The sequence below is a fragment of the Apium graveolens genome, chromosome 6 (assembly GCF_009905375.1).
Source record: "Apium graveolens cultivar Ventura chromosome 6, ASM990537v1, whole genome shotgun sequence".
Taxonomy (NCBI): Eukaryota; Viridiplantae; Streptophyta; class Magnoliopsida; order Apiales; family Apiaceae; genus Apium; species Apium graveolens.
Window position 1 is genome coordinate 111,050,714 of NC_133652.1, and position 23,321 is coordinate 111,074,034.

Genomic DNA, 23,321 nt, shown 5'->3' on the forward strand with positions numbered 1-23,321 from the left:
TCCAAAAATTAGGTTCAAAAACTAGCATTAGTGTAACCCTTTATAACTAGTTCTCTATCTTCTCCATACACCAAAAATAAATCTTTAGTCCTCTTTAAGTACTTAAGAATATTCTTTAAAACTATCCAGTGACCCTCACCTGGATTAGACTGATATCTGCTCATCATGCTCAAAGCATACAAAATATAAGGATAAATATATATCATTGTACACATTATAGATCCAATTGCTGAAGCATATGGAACTTTCTCAAACAGCCCCTATCATCTAATGATTTATTGGGAATTATCTTTTGAGATCACTATCTGATAAGTGGCATTTTATACCATTTAGAGCGTCTTATAACGGCTTGAATTGGTGTCTTGAACTCGAGTATTTTGTGCATTTAACGTGTTTTTGAGTGTTTTTGCATTTCAGGGTGTAACTTGCTTAGATAGGAGAATTTCATCGAAATAAGCCTAAGGAAGTACTTGGGATCAGTTGCGGGGGGTTGTGCGAAGAAATCAGCAAAATCAGAAGCAAAAATTGGATTTTTCTAGAAGGCTTGCAGGTGTCCGCCTGGAAGGAGCAGGCGACCGCCTGGTAGCAGACGCCCGCCTGAAAGAAGGAGGCTGCCGCCTGGGTGCGGGAAATTAAATTCTGGATTTTATAATTTGAGTATAATTGGGCTTCTGTTGGCGCTGTTTCTTGTGGACTCTTATATAAACCTATTGGGGAGACGTTTTTAATAACAAATAACAAGGAGAGAAGATCAAGAAGACTGTTTTAGTACGCAACAACGAAGAAGAGGAAGCATACATTTATCTTATGATTCTTTTAATTCGTTATAACAGTGGATGCTAGTTTTCTTTACTCTTTGAACCTTAATACTCTTGTGACCTACTCTGTTTTTATCAAGTATTTTTATTAGTTTATATCGTTGTGTTATTCTCATGTTTTCATATGAACCCATGGTGACGATGAGTTCTATCATGGGCTAATCGTGATCATGGGGTCATAGCGGATTTACTATGAATTTCTTTAGTTAATTGTTTAATACCTTGGTATGTGGTGATTGTATGATATCTAGCATAGGTTGTGCTTATTCGTCTCATGTGCGTCGCCAACATATAAGATAGCCTGTTAATCTCTTGTGAAGCAACACTGAATCTTGAGATTTAGAACTTTCCATACTAGCATAGGTTCATGAATTGTACACATGATTAGTGGGTAATTCTAACCGTTTTACTTGCTCTGTGTAATCATAATGAATAACTTGCGCTTAAATCATTATGTTGTCAAATTCTGTATATATATAGGGTCTCAACATAATTGATGCCTATTCAACTTCTTTTATGGATCAAAAACTAAGGTATAATAATTGTTGTATCTATTACTAAGGAACGTGAGCTTCGAGGCTCGATTTGACTGCTCTTGTATTTCGTGACTCAATCTGCCTTAACAAGATGCCTATGTACCTTGCTGAATGCCAAAGATCAAGTCAAAAAACATAGTTCTGATTCGTGGGGTGAGGCCCCTTATATAGATGTTTAGGAGTCCTTGAATCGGACTTAGGTTAGGAGACTTGATGGGCAAGTCTCAGAGTCAGAATGGACTTTGGAGTACTAGGAAGTAGGAAGTTGATTCCTTATTCGATTTGATCCCTTGAGGGATGATCTACAAGGATTCACATCCCTATTAGGACTCATATTGACAGTTGTTTTCTCCCTTACTTAATTAATTACGAAATTAATTAATATTCAGGTTTGTGGGCCTTCTCTGTTCCATCAGGCCTGATCTGGTCCATCATGCCTGATCAATGTGTTAACCTTTTTGGTCTGAATGTCATACATCTTCTTATTGGGCTTTGTGGCCCAAATCATGTGTAATTAATGTAATATTAATTACGTAATCAGTATTTATTTATTCAATATCATTTCCCCCCAACTTTTGGGAAACAGTGGCTAGGTTTCGCAGAAGTTAAGTTCACTTATTCCCTTACAAGGTATTGATTTGCGTAAAGCGTGGAGCGACCTACACATTTACAAGGATTTGCTTTATTCCCTATTATTTAGGAATTATCTTAATTTCTAAGATTTGTCCCTGAATTCTGGGATTTCTCCTTAATTTTCTGGAATTTTCCCTTAATTCTGGGATTTTTCCTTGATTTTCAGGAATTTTCCCTTAATTCTAGGATTTTCCCCTTATTTTCTGGATTTATTCCTCATTTTCTGAAAATATTTAAATTTTCCAGAAAATATTTATGGAATTTCCTTGATTTTCCCCTTATTTTCTGAAAATATTCATATTTTCCAGAAAATATTTAAGGAATTTCCTTGATTTTCTGGATTTATTCCTCATTTTCTGAAAATATTTATTTTTTCAGAAAATATTTTAAGGAATTTCCATGTTTTTCTTTCTTTTATTTTTCTTTTTCTTTCTCTTTTTCTTTCTTTTCTTTTTCTTTTTCTTTTTTTATACCTGGTTCGACCAGGAATCCTCTTCGACCAGGATCCTGGTCGAATTAGCCATTTGTTTGCCCTGGTCGACGGGGTTTCGAGCAAGACGTTTTTGACCTAAATTCCTGGTCGATTCTTCGATCAGGAAATATATATGTATATATATATATTTTTTTTCGAGCAGGATTTTAATTCCTTTCGGTCAGGATTTTATGATTTTAACCGATTTATGCTTCTTCCTTGCCTTGGTCGAAGATTCTTTCGACTAGAAGCATTCGACGAGGATTCCTGACCCTTTCGGTCAGGATTTGTTTGGTTTTCTGACTGAATTCAGCCCTTTTGGATCCTGGTCGTGGTTTTTTTGACCTCAAGCACTTCGACTAAGAATCCTGGTTGAATTTCGGCCCGGATTTTCTCTTTTTATTTATTTTCGATCGTGAATTTTTGGTCAGGATGTACGTTTTGACCAAATTATACTCTCCTTCTAGCCCTGGTTGAAGGTAATTTCGACCTAGATCATTCGACCAAAAACACAGCTTTAATCCTGGTCGAATTAGGTCAGAAAAACAATAAATTTTTTATTTTCCTGGGCTTTCTCTTTTGGGCTGTTTAACTGGGCTTTGGCTCATGGGCCTTTAACCTCAAATATCTGGGCCCTTTTCTGGGCTTGTCTCTTTATTGGGCTTATTTTCTACAGGCCTTTCAATTGGGCCCCCAGTTATGGGCTTTCAATTTAATTTGGGGCTTACATTTTGGGTTCAAACTTGGGCCCATTGTTTTTAATTGGGCTTTGGCTCACATTCATGATTTTCTAGAACTTCTAGGGTTCTCTCTGGATTCTTCCAGAAATTTTCAGAAATATCTATTTAATTTAAATTTCATTTCTGGATCCTTCCAGAACATTCTTTGTTTGGGCCCAAATGGGCTTTTTTAGGCCGAATTTGTCCTCCATGTGCCTCTATAAGAGTGGGATGGGAGAGTGAAATCCTCACACTTCTCATTTCACTCATTTCTCAAACTCCTTCCTCTTCTCTCAACACTCTCAACACTCTTCCTTCTTTAAGAGTTTTCCGGCCATCTCCAAGCCTTTTCCGGCTTCCTTCCTTCCAAGGTTTCAAGGTTTTCTTCAACCTCCATCAATGGCTGATAAGAATTCTGAGAGAGCGACCAAGATAGCCTCGACTTCAAAAAGAGGTAATGATGTCGAAATCCGCTCTTCTTACATGTCTTTGATAGATATGATTAATACTGGGGGACGAATATCCTTCCATTGCACATCTCGACTCTTTTAATCATTGCAACACATGGCACAATATAGATTACGATAAGTTAAATGCACGTTATAATGTTCGTCCTCCATTTAGGCTAGTTCCAGTTTTTGGTGGCGACCGTACATGCCACTGGAAACCCGATACTCTTTTCGTTTACACAGATACCCTTGATGCTGGGCTTAGGTTTCCTATTCATCCCTTCATTCCTCACCTCCTAGCTGATTTGCAAATTAACCCCTGAAAGCTTCCTCCAAACGCCTGGAGGAACATTTTTTATGTTTCATGGTTTGTTGTCTTAGGGGAGGTTTTCCATTATCTGTAGCTATTTTTAGGAAGGTTTTTCAATGCTACAACAGTTCTTCAAGTAATTTTGGTTGGGTCTACGTTAAACAAAGGCCCAAGTGTAAGCACAATTTTAACAACGTCTCTATTCCCGATAATAACCAAAATTGGAGGAATAGTTTTTTCGGGTTAAGGTGGGAGAATGGTGACAGGGGCACCCTCTTCAGATCTTCTTTTGGGAAGGTTAGTGATGGTAGCCTTAAATCCATTCACCTAACCCCCGAGGAAACTATCATTTATGATGAGCTTACTCGAGATGATGGTGCCACTATCAGCTGGACTCTTTTAGAGGAGTTCTCCCTCATCCACGTGGGGCTATACTCTGTTTCTCAGCAGGGTATTTTTCTTCCCTTCTCATTTTTACTTTCTTTCATGCATTATTGACAACACTTATTTTGTTTTTTCTCTTGTTTTGCAGCTGTTAAGGAAATCAACGAGGATAATGTGCCGCTTGTTGAAGAAACTGCCAGGATGAAGAAGGCTCGCCTTGGGGGTCTGGATATTAGAGGAAAGGCTACAGAGCCTAGCTTCCTACAGAAGCACAAGGAGCCCATGGTGGAGGTTCCAGCTGAGGGAGCTGAGAGCCACAGTGCCCCTATCACTGCTGCTGCTCCTGTCTCTGCTGCTACAGGCGCCTTTCAGCCTCTTTGGGGATTCCGCCGAGGGGATACCGTGGTTGGATCCGCGAAGCACGCCTGGTATTGGTCTTACCACGGCGTAACTCCCAAGGACTTCACCGATGTGGTGGCTACTCCTGACTTGGAGAGGATAAAGCTCATGGGAGCTCAGTCTTTAGCCTCGGTATGACTATTTCTACGTTTGTACTTTTTTTTACTTGTAGCATTCATTTTCCTTACATTTCTGTTTATTATTTCATTTCAGTCTAACGCCTACTTCCAAGGCGCTGTGAGGTAAGCTGAATCTTGGAAGAGGGCTTCAGATAAAGCGGATAATGCCCTCAGGAAGCAGCAGAAGAAGTACGCCGCTTTGGAGCGGAAGCTGAAGCGTAAGGAGGAGGAGGTCGGAGAGTCCAATGCTAAGCTGGTGGTGCTACGGGCCGAGAAAGATAAGGCGATTGATAACTACTTGGACTCGGAGGAGTTTACCAGTTCTATGAGGGTGAGGGATGACTCAGTCTTCCCTAGGTTTTTTAGGACTGGCTGGGACACGACCCTTGGGACCGTGAACGAGTCTTGCCCTGATATTAAACCGGCGGACTATGTCTGCCCTGATGACGAGGCTTTACTGTAGAGGTTTCATACTCGAGTGGTTGTATCAGATCGTATCCCTCAGGACCCACTTCTTCCTACGCCCAAGTCGTCTTCGAGGCCTGTTGCGGATGATAGCTCTTCCTCCTCCGGGACGACTGAGACTTCCAGCGAGAGCGGAGGAGATGATGATATGGATGCCGAAGGCACCTCTTCTCCTTAGAGATTTTCTAGCCCTACGTGGCTTATTTATTTTATCTTGTCTTCGAGACTTTGTTTATCAGACTTTGTACTATTTATTCAAACTAGTTTTATTTATCGAACTTTATTCTTTCATCTTATGCACTTAGTTTACTTATCTTGTTACTGGAACATATTTTGAAAACTTCCTGAATTTCATAAATTATTGGGATCCATCCCTTACACAAGTCTTAATAAACCTCAAAACAAAACTAAAATATGTAAATCCTAAGCAAGCAAAGCTTCAAGGTGCTTTTTAACCTACTTGTCATCTTGACAAGTGAGAATCGTGCTCAACCGATTTACACATAGTAAATCTTCAGGTTTTGTGCATGCCAAGTTCTCGGGACTTCAAAACCATCCATAGTCTCAAGCTTGTAGGTTCCTCTACCCTGAACACTCTTGACCTTTTATGGCCCTTCCCAATTTGGGGCAAGTTTCCCTTTCTGCCCTACACCAGAAGCTTCCACCTTCCTCAAGACTAAGTCACCCTGTTTGAAGAACCTTTCCTTAACCCTTAGGTTGTAATAGAATGAAGCCTTTTTCTGATATTCCACTATCTTCGCATGTGCCTCATCTCGTACTTCGTCGATTAGATCCAGGGCTAACCTTTGCCCTTTCTCATTCTCTTCAGCATTGAAAGCTTGAATCCTGGGAGAGGAATGTGATATTTCTACAGGAACAACCGCTTCTGCCCCATATTCTAACATGAAAGGAGTTGCTCTAGTCGTGACTCTACAGGTAGTCCTATAGGCCCATAGTATTGGGAGTATTTCATCCACCCAGTTATTCCATAACTTCTCGATCCTCTTCTTTAGTCCATCCAGAATTATTCGATTCGCCACTTCCGCTTTCCCATTGGCTTGCGGGTGAGCCACAGAGGTGAATCGTAATTCAATTTCATTCTCCTCACAATACTTCTTGAATTCCTCATTGTTGAATTGTGTTCCATTGTCAGTGACTAGGATGCGGGGAATTCCACAACGGTACATGATATTTTCCCACAGGAATTATGCAACCTGCTTAGTTGTGATTTTGGCCAAAGGCTTGGCTTCAATCCACTTAGGGTGTGTTTGGTATTGCTGTTGCAGACAGCAACAACAGCTTTTCGCTGAAAAGCAGTTAAAAAACTGTTTGGTAAAATTTAAAAGCTGCTTTTCTGAAAAGTACTTTTGGCTTAAAAGCTGCTGTTAGAGAAAGCAAGTCCCCCCATGCTTTTAGAAAAAGCTGCTTTTCAGCTGTTGCAGGAAGCAGCTGCTGATTTCACCATCAAACCTTACCAAAAGCATCATTATTTTTAATTTTTTGCATCAAAACATATACGTATCAAAAAAATTACCAAACAGTCATCTGATTTTTCCAACAGCACTTTTTCCAGCAACACTTTTTCTAACAGCACATCAATTTTTAACAGCAATACCAAACAGAGCCTTAGTAAAATAATCAATGGCTACAATCAGGAACTTCCTTTGTGCCGTGGCCATGGGGAAATGCCCCAGTATATCCATTCCCCATATAGAAAAGGAGATGGGCGAGTTGATGGAGGTCAACATCTCGGGGGGTTAGGCTTTATATTCCAAAAAATATATGAAAAAGTGTGACCGCTGTCAGAAGCATGCACCTGTCGTTAGACAACCAAGTGTTGCCCACAGATACCTTCATGAACTTCTTCAAGAGCCAAGCGTGCCTATCGGGCCTGAGACATCTTAGGTAAGGAACTACATAAGATCTTTTATACAAAATCCCATCTATCAAGGAGTATCTTAATGCTCGAACAACCAACTTCCGTGCTTCAGTAGCATCATTTGGCAACCAACCGGTTTGAATATGAGTCTTAATGGGATCTATCCATGATGTCCCCAGACCTATAGGAGCTACAAGCTTAACATCAATGCTCCGTATCTTCAAAACGCGGAAGTATACACTTCCTGAACTCTCCTCTATCTCAGATGAAGCAAACTTTGATAAGGCATCTGCCTTAGCATTTTCCTCCCTTGGAATGTGCTCAACATTTATTCATCGAATTGGGTCATCACAGCCCTTACTAGGCGGACATATTTAGCCATCATATCATCCCTTGCCTCAAACTCTCCCTTCACCTGGGATATAACCAACTTCGAGTCTCCACAGACCTTCAAGTTCTTGACTCTCAGTGTCCCTGCTAGGCCGAGGCCAACTATCAGAGCTTCATATTCTGCCTCATTATTTGTGGTCGGGAAGTCTAACTTCATGGCATACTCAATCAAGAACCCATCAGGGCTTTTTAAAACCAAACCTGCTCCACTTGAATTTATTTTTGATGCTCCATCAATATAGAGAACCCAATATTATTTCTCCTTATCATCCTGTTCCTTGTCTTGAGGTATGGTATCCTCCTGCCCCCCGACTTCTTGGTTGGGTATGGTATATTCCACCACGAAGTCAGCCAATGCTTGGGCTTATATTTCCGTTCGTGGCTTATACTTGATATCGAATTCTCCCAACTCTATTGCCCATTTGATCAGTCTCCCACTAGCCTTGGGACTATGAATTTTATTTCTCAAGGGCTGATTTGTTAGTACCTCAATTTGATGAGCTTGAAAGTAAGGACGAAACTTTCTTGAAACCATCACCAAGGCTAAAGCAAACTTCTCAATAGTTGAATAATTTAACTCAGCTCCATGCAGAATTTTGCTCAAATAGTATACGGGTTTCGGGATTTTCAGTTCCTCCTTAACCAATACAGCGCTCAAGGCACTCCTTGAAACGGCCAAATACAAGTATAAAACTTCATTCAAAGCTGGCTTGGCCAACAACGGGGCCTGAGCCATATATTTCTTTAATTCCTCGAATGCCTTCTGGCTTTCCTCACTCCATACAAAATCCTTAACCTTCTTTAAGGACTTGAAGAATGACAAGCACTTGTCTCCAGACTTGGAGATGAATCGTCCCAATGCAACAACCCTTTCAGTGAGCTTTTGAACATCTTTGATAGTTTTTGGTGGCTTCATGTCCAGGATTGCCTTTATATTATCGGGATTGGCCTCGATTCCTCTCTTGGACACCATCAATCCCAAAAACGTTTCAGACCCTACTCCGAATGCACACTTCGTAGGATTTAACATCATCTTATGGTATCTCAGGACCTCAAAAGTTTCCCTCAAATGGGTTATATGGTCAGTCTTCACTAGACTCTTGACTAACATGTCATCAACATATACTTCCATGGTCTTGCCAATAAGATCCTTAAAAATTTTATTTACCAACCTTTGATAGGTGGCTCCTGCATTCTTGAGACCAAATGCCATAACAAGATAACAATAAACACCAAAGTCAGTGATGAATGATACCTTTGGGATGTCGTTCTTGTGCATCTTGATCTGATTGTATCCACTAAATCCGTCTATGAAGCTCAGCATCTCATGTCCAACAGTGGCATCTATCAAAGTATCTATCCTTGGCAACAGGAAACAGTCCTTAGGGCATGCGTCATTCAGATTAGTGAAGTCCACACACATCCTCCATTTTCCATTGGCATTCTTCACCATTATAGGGTTTTCTAACCATTGTGGAAATTGTCTCTCCTCGATAAAACCAGCCTCTAAGAGCTTCTCTACTTCTGTTTTATGGCTTCTTGCCTCTGTGGAGCAAAACTTCTTTTCTTTTTCTTCACTGTCTTCCGATTTGGATCCACATTCAGCTTGTGAGTAATCAGTTCCGAGTCTATGCCTGGCATATCAGCTGCTAACCATGCGAACATATCACTATTCTCCTGCAAAAATTTCACCTACTTCCCTCTAAGGGGCTCCTCTAGTGTGGCTCCAATGAAAGCCACCTTCTCAGGATCCTCGGGAGCTAAAGGAATCGAAACCAAGTCTTCTGCTGGCTTCCCTCTTTTCTCATCATTCTCTCGAATATCCATATCTTCAATAGGGAGAACCTTCCCCCCGACTCCATCTGCCCTCAGAGAGGCTACATAAAAACTTTTAGCCATTTTTTGATCTCCTCTCTCTTCTCTAATCCCATTCCGGGTGGGAAACTTCATAACTGAATGGTAGGAAGAAGGGACTTCATTGAAGGTATGTATCCCTGTTCTCCCTATGATAGCATTGTAAGCTGAACTAGCCTTCACTACCACAAAGTCCAACATCTGTGTTGCTTGCCTTGGTTCCTGTCTTATGGTTGTTGGCAACTTGATTATCCATTCCACGAGGCACTCCACTCCCGCAAATCCATATATCGGCATGTCGGTTGGGGTCAATTGGGAGTCATTATAACCCATCCTTAAAAAGGTATCATGGAGCAAGATATCTACTAAAGTACCATTATCCATAAGGACCCTCTTAACCGGGCTGTTTCCTATTATAGGTGTTATTACCAGCGGGTCATCATGAGGAAATTTCACACCCTCTAGGTCAGAATCATCAAAAGACATTGTTACTCATTTCCTGGCCCTCTTCGAGGCTTCTCCAACAATATGCATAACCTCCCTGGCATATGCTTTCCTGGAGTTCTTGGATAATCCAGCAGCAGTTGGTCCTCCAAAAATCATGTTTATCACAGGTCCTCGGGGTTGTGGTCCTCCAAAGATTGTATTTATGACTGGTCCCCTAGGCTGGGGATTCCACCCCTGATCGTCTTGGTCCCTCCTACGATCTTCAAAGTTCTTTCTCCCATTATTATTCCTATCTCTTCCTTCCCCAGTGTACTTGTTCAATCTTCCTTTCCGAATGAAGAACTCTATTTCATCTTTCAGTTGCCTACACACATCGGTGTCATGACCAACATCTTTGTTAAATCTACAATATTTGCTCTTGTCTAGCTTGGAAGGATCTGCCTTCAAGGGTTTAGGCTAACGAATATCTTGGTCTTTCTCGATTTCCATCAAGATCTGGCTTCAAGGAAGGAGCATTCATCTTAGCGTACTCAGCGAACTTTTACCCAGGTCCTCCTTTCTTAGGGGTTGAATCAGGGTTTTGATCAGTTCTAGGATACTTGTCCTTAGCGATATATTCCAGATCAGTTTTTCGCTTCTTGCCTCTAGCGGGCTCGTTGCTCACCACGGTCTTCCTCATGCTCTCTTCCACCTTGATGTACTTCCCAGCCCTATCTTGGAGCTGTAACATGCTCTCAGGGGGCGCTTGGCCAAGGACATCTTGAAGAACTAATCCCTAGTTCCCTGTTGCAGTGCTATCATTGCTACCTTGTCATCAAGGTCCGGGACTTTTAAAGCTTCCTTCGTGAAACGATTCAGGTAGTCTCTCAAGGATTCCTTCGCTCCCTGCATAATGCTCATGAGGGATGCTGAACTTTTCTCATGCACTCTCCCACTGATGAACTGCTTAATAAAAGCCTGACTTAATTCTCTGAAGGACCTAATAGAGTTCGGGGGCAAACGACTATACCATCTTTGAGCCATACCCGACAGGGTTTGAGGAAAGACCCGACATTTAATAACATCATTCACGGGTTGCAACAACAGTGCATTGGAGAATGTCCTGACATGATTAGCGGGATCTCCCGTGCCATCATAAGCTTTGATAATGGGCATCTTGAACTTCCTTGAGATGTGGGAATTCATTATCTCTTTAGTGAATGGTGGAGTAGGATCATCAGGATCCCCAAGGGGAAGAAGATTACTTGGATCAGCTCTTGGGACTACAACCCTTCTTTGTGATGGACCATCCAGGTCTATGATTGGAGGATGATTCCTCCCCCTAGGCGGTAATGGGGCATGGGAACCTGGTGTGCCTCCAAGTCGCGCTTCAGCCTTTGAATCTCAGCCTCATGGGCCTTGATTCTCTCCTGCACTTCTTGGGGATTCACCCCTCGGGTGCTCCTAGGACGTTGGTTACCATCAACCATCGGCTCTTTTCCAGTACGTCTTCTTCTTGGGGCCACTTCATCATCCGAAGATTCGGAGTCTCTCTCAGTATAAGGACCAGAAAATTCCTGATCCTCCGGGATAGGAGCCAAACCTTGTATGTAGGGGTGTTTGCCCCCGTGCTTCACTCCGTCCATCATGTCCACTTCCTCCAACCTTGGGGTAAAGGGGCATCCCATAAGGGGGTTAGTGGTCACAACAGTTGAATACTCATACCCAATGGGTCGAGAATTCACAGGTGTATGTAGTTGTTGAAGTTGGGGATTCGTACCTTGAGGAGCCGGGGAAACCGTCCTTTGAGGTTGAGGTTTAGTTGCCCCTACCTGGGCTCCTCCTTGGGTGATGGCATAGGTTGAATACGGAGGCACCTCCACGGTTGACAAAATTGTTTGGGTTGTCCCCGCGGGTGTTCCTCCTTCAAGGAAGCTGCTTGTTCTCCGTGTTCTTGCCATGGTTATTGTTGTGCCATCCCACAGACGGCGCCAAATGTTATGGATAAAAAATAAGGTATAATAATTGTTGTATCTATTACTAAGGAATGTGAGCTTCGAGGATTGATTTGAATGCTCTTGTGTTTCGTGACTTAATCTGCCTTAACAAGATGCCTACGTACCTTGCTGATTGCCAAAGATCAAGTCAAAAAATATAGTTCTGATTCGTGTGGTGAGGCCCCTTATATAGATGTTTGTGAGTCCTTGAATCCGACTTGGGTTAGGAGACTTGATGGGCAAGTTTCAGAGTCAGAATGGACTTTGGAGTCCTAGGAAGTAGGAAGTTGATTCCTTATTCGATTTGATCCCTTGAGGGCTAATCTACAAGAATTCACATCCCTATTAGGACTCATATTGACATCTGTTTTCTCCCTTATTTAATTAATTATGAAATTAATTAATATTCAGGTTTATGGGCCTTCTTTGTTTCATCAAGCCTAATCTGGTCCATCAGGCCTGATCAATGTGTTAACCTTTTTGGTCTGAATGTCATACATCTTCTTATTGAGCTTTGTGACCCAAATCATGTATAATTAATGCAATATTAATTACGTAATAAGGATTTATTTATTCCCTATCAACTTCTCTCTTAATTGTGGATGCTTGGTAGAATGGTATTCGTACAATGAAAGTTGGCGTTTATCAGTTTCATGTTGTTTGATTAATATCATCACTATTACATGCTAAGGGTAATAAAAATAACTATTGAATGAAGTAGTAATGAAGTTATGATCTTATGTGTATTTAATATTGATAATTTAAGTGTTTAATTCTCGTAGTTAATAATAGTTAATCAACCTTAATTGATATTGTCTTGACATTGAAGAGTAATCATACATTGGCAAGTAAGTGTTAATTAAATATAATTAATCAGAGTCTCTGTGGGAACGAACTAGAAATCATTCTATATTACTTGCGAATGCGTATACTTGCGTGATTTATTTAGCGCATGCTTTGTGCCTAACAAGTTTTTGGCGCCGCTGCCGGGGACTCGGTGTTAATTTGTTTAGTTTATGTACTTGCCATCAGTGGTCATTAGGATTCATTGATTACGACTTGTTACTTGTTGCTTTTGGTTGTGTTTCAGGTACTCTAGCGAGCGTTTATGCAAACACATTCTCGCACCCGCAAGAGAAATCTAGATACGACTGAGGAGACATATACAGCTCTTGACTTTCCGGAGAAAATAGTTTTTGAAGATTCGGATAAAGAGAGTGAGAAAAAAGAACCTGTAACAATGGGTGATCGTATAGTTCTAGATGATCCAGCTCTTATGGACTTTTCTCGGCCTAAAATTGATGACATTCAGTCAAGCATCATTCATCCGGCTATTCAGGCCAGTACTTTTGAAATCAAGCCGGGCACTATTCAGATGGTGCAAAATTCTGTTTCTTTCGGAGGTGCTGCGACTGAAGATCCAAACATGAATATCCGGAATTTTGTCGAGATCTGTAGTACTTTCAAATATAATGGTGTTACTGATGAGGCTATCAAGCTGAGGCTTTTCCCATTCTCTCTGAGAGACAAAGATAAGGACTGGTTACATTCTTTACCAGCTGGATCCATCACTACTTGGGAAGATCTCGCGCAAAAGTTTCTGGTGAAGTTCTATCCAATGGCCAAGACTATAGCTATGAGGAGTGCTCTTACTCAGTTTGCGCAGCAATAAGGAGAATCTATGTGCGAAGCTTGGGAGCGCTACAAGGAGATGTTGAGAAAGTGTCCACATCATGCTATGCCTGACTAAATAGTGATCACTAGGTTCTATAATGGTTTGGGGGCCCAATCTCGGCCCATGATCGATGCAGCTTCTGGAGGCGCTTTGTGGGCCAAAAGCTATACTGAAGCCTATAATCTCATTGAAACTATGGCTGCAAACGAGTATCAAAACCCAACTCAAAGGATGATGCCTGGGAAGGTAGCAGGTATTCAGGAAGTTGATGCAGCTACAGCTATTGCAGCGCAGCTCCAAACGCTGTCTATTAAGGTTGATTCTTTAGCCAACTATTGGATCAATCAAATAGCTATTGTCTGTGAGCTTTGTGCAGGCTCTCATGCTACAGATCAGTGTTCTCTTGTTAATGAATCTGTTCGGTATGTGAACAATTTTCAGAGATCGCAGCAGCCTGTGCCCGCTACTTATCATCCTAATAACAGAAATCATCCCAATTTCAGCTGGAGCAATAATTAGAATGTTGTTCAGCAACCATATCAGCAAGCTGCAAGTAAACAGTTTAATCCACCTGGATTCCAGCAACCTCATCAATATGCTCAAAGACAATCATATCATTAACAAAGAGGTGCTGCTCCACCTTCTAGTGCTAATTTCGAGAAGTTAAAGCTATTATGCAAAAGTCAAACTATTTCTATCAAGACCTTGGAAAATCAAATTGGACAAATAGCCAATGCCTTGCTCAATCGTCAACCTGGCATACTTCCAGTGATACTGAAGTGTCAGGCAGGAAGGAAGCTAAAGAGCAAGTCAAAGCTGTCACCTTAAGGTCTGGAAAAGTTGTTGATGCTGAAAAAGCAAAAGATGGAGAAGTTGAAGTTGTAGATGAAGAAGAAAAGCAAAAGGAGAAAGAGAGGGAACCAAGGAAGACTACTATTGAACACACTCTTTCTGAGAGTAATCCAGGGGAGAAGCAGCTCTATCCTCCACCACCTTTTCCTAAGAGATTGTAAAAACAAAAGCTGGACAAGCAATTTGGTAAGTTTCTGGAGGTGTTAAAGAAACTTCACATCAACATACCTTTCGTTGAGGCTCTGGAGCAAATACCTAGTTGTGTGAAATTCATGAAAAGTATTCTTTCAAGGAAGGTGAAACTGGATGATCTTGATATCATTGCTCTGACGGAAGAGTGCAGTGCTGTGCTGCAACAAAAGTTACCTCCAAAGCTTAAGGATCCAGGTGGCTTCACCATTCCTTGCACCATTGGAAAGTTGTCATTCGACAAGTGCCTTTGCGATTTAGGAGCAAGCATCAATCTGATGCTGTTGTCTATCTTCAAAAAGCTGAATTTGCCTGATCCAAAGCCCACCTACATGTCTCTATAATTGGTTGATGTCCAGTACATGAAGCTTTCCAGGAGGATGGATGCGATGTATGAGTCGCAGAGTAGGTTTGCGCATGAGCTCACCCTAGCACTTGGGACTGCATTTAGAGGCCTTGGAGCTGACATCCAGTGGCCCGTTTTTTGTGAGGATTCTGCTTATCTACCTCCTAACACTCCACCCTCTGAGGGTCATGATGATGATTCATAGGAGTAGGTATACCCTGTGCTCCTTTCTATTACCTTCACTGGGGACAGTGAAGATTTTAAGTTTGGGGGTGGTAGTTAAGGAACATATTTGTGTGTGTGTCATGTAGTTGCATTTTCATGCTAGTTTAGTTCATATAGTTGCATATTTTGCCATATAGTTTTTTATAGTTTTTTTTTATTTTATAGCTTTATTTATCATGTCATATAGCTCATGCATATACCATGATCCCTTTTGTGTTGCTTTACCGATTGATATGTAATATGGATGTGAGTGTAGTGATAGCATTAGAGTGATGTTGAATCTTGTTAGGTTGGCATGCATGCTAGAAACACTTGTAATTTCACTAAGTCTTAGAGTATGCTTAAGGACTAGATTGTTGTCATGGTTTGATGATTTTTGAGGTTAATCTATTGCTTATGCTTAGAATGTATGATAGGCTCTGAATGATAAAAGGCATGAAAAGAAAAATTGGGAGTAAAAATTGGAATTCATTGCTAGTTGTGGCTAGGCGTCAAATGGCTAGTAGCCGGCTCGTATTGTATACGAGTAGTCTAGGGTTGAGCAAGAGGGAGCGAAACGCACTTGCTCAGAAATTGAAAAAAAAATAGAAAAAGAAAAAAAAGAAAAAAGAAAAAAAGGAAAAGAAAAGAAAAAAAATATGGTTTAATGCATAATTGATCACGAGTGAGCTCTTTGGTACTCGAGTTATTAAGTTCTTAGGGGACTTTGTGCCTAGTGACCTAAGGCTTTTATAGTCTGGGATCCGCTAACCTAACGCTCGCTAAATGGATACCATTGCATAAGTCTTTTGTGGACCTCATTCATTGTATGATCAAATAAGCATTTGTTTATGTGTTGAATAAAAGCATGATTCCGTAATAAACTCCAATGATCTTGAAGTGTTATAAGTCATTTTTCGCCTAGAAAATATTCTTCGTATAATCTTGTGATTGCCCTGAGGATAATTAAGTTATGGTTAGGGCTGTAAACGAACCGAACTCGGACGAACTCGAACGAACATTTTACGAACACGAACAAAAATATTACGAACCGAACAATGTTCGTTAATATTATCGAACACATTTCTCTGTCCGAACTCAAGTTCGGTTAATTTTGAACCGAACACGAGTTGTTTGCGAACTAACCGAACCGAACTCGAACCCGAACCGAGTTCGGTCAGCTCATTAAATTATTAATATATATATATATATATATATATGATTTTTGGGCCTCAGATTAGTGTAAGCCCAATTCAATTCAAACAAGTAAGTTAGTAAACTAAAATAAAAATGTTTCTGGCCCATTAAAAGTAATAAATAAATCAAGTTTATTATTATACAATCAAAAACTCAAGATATACATACAATTACAAATACAATCGACCTCGACCTCGACGAGACGACGAATGTTGTCACTCTACAATTGAATTGAATCCGTCTTTAAAGACAACTAGACAAGGGTGTTTGTACAATCAATTCATAATCCTCAGAGCAACTTCAAGATTCTTCCTTAATCAAGTACGATTAGGGTTTCACATAAAAGAAATTTGGTATGCTCCAATTGATACACTTGAAGGCTACTTGTTGTTTATCAGTTTATGGATTGTTTTTTTGTCTCGGTCCATTTAGTATGCTTCACATAAACGAATCTTTGGATCTTGTCTATATATTTACACCTAATTTCGATTGTTAATTTCTACTTCGGTTCACTTTTACTATTACTGGTTATTTTTTTTCAGGAAGCTTTGAAGGACATTGAGATTGATTTGTTTCCTTCGAATGTTACTTCCTAAAAAGTACAAGAATCACATTGGCAGAATGGCAGGTAAATATTTCACTCATTAATCATTGTCTTCAGCTCTGTTGTTCTATTAAAGTGAATGTTGGATGATTAGTTAATTCATCTGAGTTATATTAATTTAATCTTTTGTTGGATGCTAGTTTCCATGTCAGGAGATTTTTATTTATGTTTAGTTTAGCTATATTATTTTTTTTCCTTTGTACCTGCTACTTAGATGAAGTTATCACTACTGGAAATGAAGCTGACAAACTTTCCCGTGTATGCTTATCTTCTTGGTCTAATTCAAATACATCCCTGATTATGTAACCAAAACCTTATCCTTGTCGACCTCTCTTTATAACTAACTTTTTTTTCTAAATGACTATACCTCGTACTTTTTCCTTTTGTTTTCTTTCATATTACCTCATCAAATTGCATGTTTTCATACTGATGTATAATTTTAGTCATTACTGTCATTGAAATGCCCTAAATCTGGTTAAGTTATTTGCTCGAATGCTAATAATATTCTGGGAATCCATCATCTAATAATGACATGCTTTTTATACATTTGTGCAGGTTTTCAAATTTTCAAGATTGAGAATGTCTGAGTCTGACTAAATCTAAATGTGCATATTTTGCTTGTATTCATGGACTGGGAGCCTGAGACTGTTTCCTGTGGCTTTACTTTAGTTTACTTTCTAAATTCTAATTTTGCTTAACTAGTTAACTTTGATCAAGAATTCAAGATTCAAGAATCAAGTCCTTAAGTACTCTGTACTCATTTTGTATTTTGTGTATTTATCATGTACTTATTCCAGTTTCCGTACTTAGGTTTAAATTGTTAAGTTAATCTATAATTTTTGAATTATGATTTTTTTACCTTTTCTCGAACAAACTCGAACGAACTCGAGCTTAACGAACTCGAGTCGAACTCAAGCGAACTCAAGTCGAACTATGAGTCGAACACGTGTTCGTTCGTTAAGCTTAATGGACAAGAATATCTTTTCTAACTCGAGTTCGTTATACTATCGAACTGAGCTTATCGAACTCGAACTCGAGCGAACTGGAGCGAGCTTAACAAACAGCTCGGTTCATTTATAGCCCTAGTTATGGTGATTGATCTAGTTTTGAAGTATATCTGTTAAGCATTTGCACACACCACATTTCTAGTTGTATGTTAGCTTGTGTGATTTGATTAATCTCTAGTCGCCTAATTGCATTGTTGATATATCATGTGTTGGTTGGTTTAGTCATCGCGATTGGGGATCACTGCATTTTATATAGTTTGCAGTCATGCATGTTTTATTTTGTTTTTGAGTCTGTGCTGCTTGAGGACAAGCATCGATTTAAGTTTGGGGGTGTGATAAGTGGCATTTTATACCACTTAGAGCGTCTTATAACGGCTTGAATTGGTGTCTTGAACTCGAGTATTTTGTGTATATAACGCGTTTTCGAGTGTTTTTGCATTTCAGGGTGTAACTTGCTTAGATATGAGAATTTCATCAAAATAAGCCTAAGGAAGTACTTGGGATCAGTTGCGGCGAGTTGTGCGAAGAAATCAGCAAAATCAGAAGCAAAAATTGGATTTTTCCAGAAGGCTTGCAGGCGCCCGCGTGGAAGGAGCAGAGGCGGTCGCCTGGTAGCAGGCGCCCTCCTGGAAGAAGGAGGCGGCCACCTGGGTGCGGGAAATTAAATTCTGGATTTTATAATTCGAGTATAATTGGGCTTCTGTTGGCACTATTTCTTGTGGACTCTTATATAAAGCTATTGGGGAGACGTTTTTAATAACAAGTAACAAGGAGAGAAGATCAAGAAGACCGTTTTAGCACGCAACAATGAAGAAGAGGAAGCATACGTTTATCTTGTGATTCTTTTAATTCGTTATAACAGTGAATGCTAGTTTTCTTTACTCTTTGAACCTTAATACTCTTGTGACGTACTCTGTTTTTATTAAGTATTTTTATTAGTTTATATCGTTGTGTTATTATCATATTTTCATATGAACCCATGGTGATGATGAGTTCTATCATGGGCTAATCGTTATCATGGGGTCATAGCGGATTTACTATGGATTTCTTTAGTTAATTGTTTAGTACTTGGTATGTTGTGATTGTATGATATCTAGCATAGGTTGTTCTTATTTGTCTTATGTGCGTCATGAACATTTAAGATAGCATGTTAATCTCTTGTGAAGTGACAGTGAATCTTGAGATTTAGAACTTGCCATGCTAGCATATGTTCATGTATTGTACGCATGATTAGTGGGTAACTCTAACCGTTTTACTTGCCCTGTGTAATCATAATGAATAACTTGCGCTTAAACCGTTATGTTGTCAAATTCTGTAGACATATAGGGTCTCAACATAATTGATGCCTATTCAACTTCTATCTTAATTGTGGATGCTTGGTAGAATGGTATTCGTACAACGAAAGTTGGCATTTATTAGTTTTGTGTTGTTCAATTAATATCATCACCATTACATGCTAAGGGTAATAACAATAACATTGAATGAAGTAGTAATGAAGTTATGATCTCATGTGTGTTTAATATTGGTAATTTAAGTGTTTAATTCTCGTAGTTAATATTAGTTAACCAGCCTTAATTGATATTGTCTTGACATTGAAGAGTAATCATACATTGGTGAGTAAGTGTTAATTAAATATAATTAATCAGAGTCTCTGTGGGAACAAACTAGAAATCATTCTATATTACTTGTGAACGCGTATACTTGCGTGATTTATTTAGCGCATGCTTTGTGCCTAACACTATCCCATGAGACATCGAAACATATCCTTTCTTTGTCTCCTGAATCCTAAAATGATGCAGTACTTTATCAATATATGTACCCCGGCTAGGTCACACTACGCCTAGATTAGATTCTACAACCCCAAAAAACCATTACTAAAGGCCAAAAAACCGTTGATATAGGTGCAAAAAATGCTATTTTAACACTTTTTTGGGGTTGCAATTTTAGCCGTTGGGAAAAAACTTATTGCAACTCGGCACAGCAGTATAATATTATGGGCCCCACATGTGGGCCCCAATAGGGTTTGCATTTTTTATAAAGTTGCATATCCCAAAAATATAAAAACTTTCATTTCATTACCAAATAATACAAACACAAGCAATATTTACCAAAATACACCATTATCAAAGTACATAGCTTGATATATAGTTCCAAACCAAGCACGCCAAATATATTACATTCTTAAAAAAGTGAAACACCTTAATCTAAAATTAAAAGCAATGAAAGGATGTAAATATAATTGTAAAAATATCCATCTAACTATGAAGTTGTGCCTTGTCCGATAAATAGAATACCACTGTCATTATAACCTATCTCCTCCACGCATAGTTAAGATACTTGCTTGCCCAGTCATACCAGATCTAATGGCGACAATAACTGTTCTCTATAACTTTAGTATTCCAATACGTTTCAAAACAACGTAGAGGACAACCAAGGAAAACAAGAGAAATCCAACTGCAAGAATTACCCTACAGGTTACAAAACCATGGCTCAAAAGTCAGAACTGTCATCAAGTTCCAAGTGACTTTAACTACTTGAAATTAAATTTGTTTTCACCTGTAAAGAACATCTTGTCGCTGCATAGTGAAGAGCATATTCCGGGTCCATATTAGAAATGACCGATGGCCCTTGTATCCAAAATCATTATGAATAATCGAAATTCTTTCACCAGTAAATTTGACGCTGATTAATATAAAGTAAGAACTGGATAGTTTAACAATATGAATCATTCTCACAATAAGCAAAAGTACAATCACAATAAGCAAAAACAATCAATCATAAATCAAATAACATCTAATGCAACTATCCAATATCACTAAGGTCAACAGATTCAACTAATTATCAAGGATAACAATTAACACAAGACTGCAAAGAAATAGAGTGTTTTGCTCTATTTTGCCCATGACAGAGGATTCCACATAAACCCAAGAAACTTGAGTATTTTTCTCTCTTGTAAAAGAAATATGTCATAAGGATGTAGTTTGAATATATCAAACATCAACAATCAAAGAAGCTTAATGAAGTAACAAGAGACCTTCTTTTTTTTCAAGTTTATGTATCCAAACACTTTAAGACGTTCCTGAACCTCATCAGAAGTGAGCCCAGATGTGGTACACTTCAATTTTTCAAGAAATTCTTCTATAGGTAAATTTTCCTGCAATATGAAAATACATACATCTAAGATCCCACAAACATAAAACTGCTTTTATACTTCCTCTTTTCCTTCTCCTAATACTGCTAGATATCGTTTAAAGCAGAAGAACGTGTAACGACCTCCAAAAAGATCGTAATCAGGTTATAAACTTCTTAGTTCTCATCAACTTACAAATTTTACATTATGCTAGCTAATTAAACATATAAATCAAGACATCTATAATTTAAGATTAGTGCTGCCCGAGTTACAGAATAAATAGACTCTCTAGAAACAGTGATTAATTGCAGATAAGGCCATCTAATACCTACTTTATACCAGTGCATCAAGCATTAATTTAACATAATAATCGTAAAAGATGTACTAGATCAACATTTCTTTGTTGATTGCTTCGAGTGTACATAAACTCTTTTCTGCATCCATATAAACAGTCCTCTTCAGCTCTCACTCAACTCCGAATAGAATCTGCAAGTAAAAACTTTCTTAACAAACTAATTCTATATTCTTACAAACATTTAACTTTGATAAACAATAATCCACATTCCAAGTTATATAATTTCGAAAGGACTAATACCAGTAAGGCAAGCTCCAGTGGTGGAACATGAGCAGCAAAGAACACCAGTTGAGCTATAAGAACCAACTGGAATGTCTGATACTATATACCGGCTCAGATAAGAATCCAAGTAAAAGTTTAACAACAGCAAATAAAGGAGAATCCAAGTAAGACTAAAATATAAATCCATCTTTTCGTTAGAAAATAGTAAAGAAGAGAATATTTGTCAAGTCATATGCGAAAATACAAAATATAGCTTCTGAAGCTCCCTCCAAGAACAACATACAATCAACTGGAACTGCAAATAAGTTTGATGTTAAGTTAGAACAACATGCATTGTTTATTAATTTATGACATTTCTCTGAATTTTAATTGTAACCTTACTCTACTACCTTAATATTTTAAAAAGAATTTAGATGTTATAGTAAGTCAGAGAGAGTGCACCTTTTCCACAATGGTTATTCACATGGCTTCACATCAAAATAACTAACATTATAAGCATAAATAAGTATTAAGAATTTATAGTTACAAACACAAAAATTGTTAGTAATAAAAGAGTATAATCATCAATAACTACTATGATGCTTGAAATGAGTTTGTACTTTCTCAAATTTCACCACTTAAGACTACATTAAACTCACTTCAAGCAGTGTGAAGCCATTAACAACAATAAAATTACACAAATAGGATGAGGGAATCAATATAAACACAAATGCCGCCAACTTGCGTGTAGAAAATCCATAACTATAACCAATTCATTACTTAATTATCCTACACAATTCTCTACAAGAAATTTGGGGTAAATGTCACACATAAGATCATCAAGATGGTGCAAAGAACATAAATATCAATGTGAATCTATGCATGTTTACTTGGAAAACAATTGAAACACAAATACTGAAATTATCACTATAATACAGAAACAATCAAAAAATCAGTTTGAATCGAACTTTAGGATCTAGGGTTTCAAGGAATAAGCTCAAATCAAGGGGCTTTTAACATATGACACATATGACATCATCTACAACATAAATCAAACACCAATAGATCCGAAAATCATTGATTAATTTAGAATCGAAGCGATTAAAGAACTAGGGTTCATGAATTTTTCAATATGGAACTAGAAAAGATGATTTGAGGATTGATATGATGAAATCGTGGCTAAAGAACACAAATATGGCTACATAGAGAGAGGGCGAGAGAGAGAGAGAGAGAGAGAGAGAGAGAAGGTGAGAGACAGAGACATAGAGGGAAGGAGAGAGAAAGAGAGATGACTTCATTCAACTTTTTTCTCTTTTATTAAATTTCAGACCCCCGCTTCTTAATTTTCAACCCCGCCCCATCTGAAATCTCGGCCCAAGTTTTATTCAAAATTAACACCCGGCCCAACTTTTTTTTGTTCAAGTTTATATTATTAAGTTCTTTTTTCTTTTAATAAATATTATTTTTAACACTTAATTATAAAAAACTAAATAAATTCAGCAATATATGTTGTAAATCACTTCACTAATGGCTTGTTAAGTTATAGAACTTTCAATTGATCAATATATTATAAATCACTCCGCTAATATTATTAACTTTAATTAATAAATAAAATATATATTTCAATTATTAACTCATTTATATGTAAAAAATTATTAATTATTTAAATTAAAAAAATCATCTTTAATTTATATATATATATATATGCCAT

The 23,321-nt window shown here is 38.5% G+C and overlaps 1 long non-coding RNA gene and 1 other non-coding gene across 3 annotated transcripts; both read right to left on the reverse strand.

Annotated features, from left to right (window-relative positions):
- Positions 1 to 13,483: 13,483 nt before the first annotated feature.
- On the reverse strand, positions 13,484 to 13,590 carry LOC141669318 (small nucleolar RNA R71). The gene has a single exon (XR_012553605.1). It is a non-coding gene; the product is annotated as a small nucleolar RNA R71 (small nucleolar RNA).
- A 6,390-nt stretch (positions 13,591 to 19,980) lies between these two features.
- LOC141667637 (uncharacterized) lies at positions 19,981 to 22,849 on the reverse strand. Of its 2 annotated transcripts, XR_012552707.1 has the most exons (4): positions 21,650 to 22,849; positions 21,440 to 21,540; positions 20,481 to 21,078; positions 19,981 to 20,392 (listed from the first exon to the last, which is right to left on the reverse strand). It is a non-coding gene; the product is annotated as an uncharacterized LOC141667637 (long non-coding RNA). The 2 variants fall into 2 exon arrangements; XR_012552706.1 differs by having other exon boundaries at positions 20,481 to 21,540.
- Between the last annotated feature and the right edge of the window lie 472 nt (positions 22,850 to 23,321).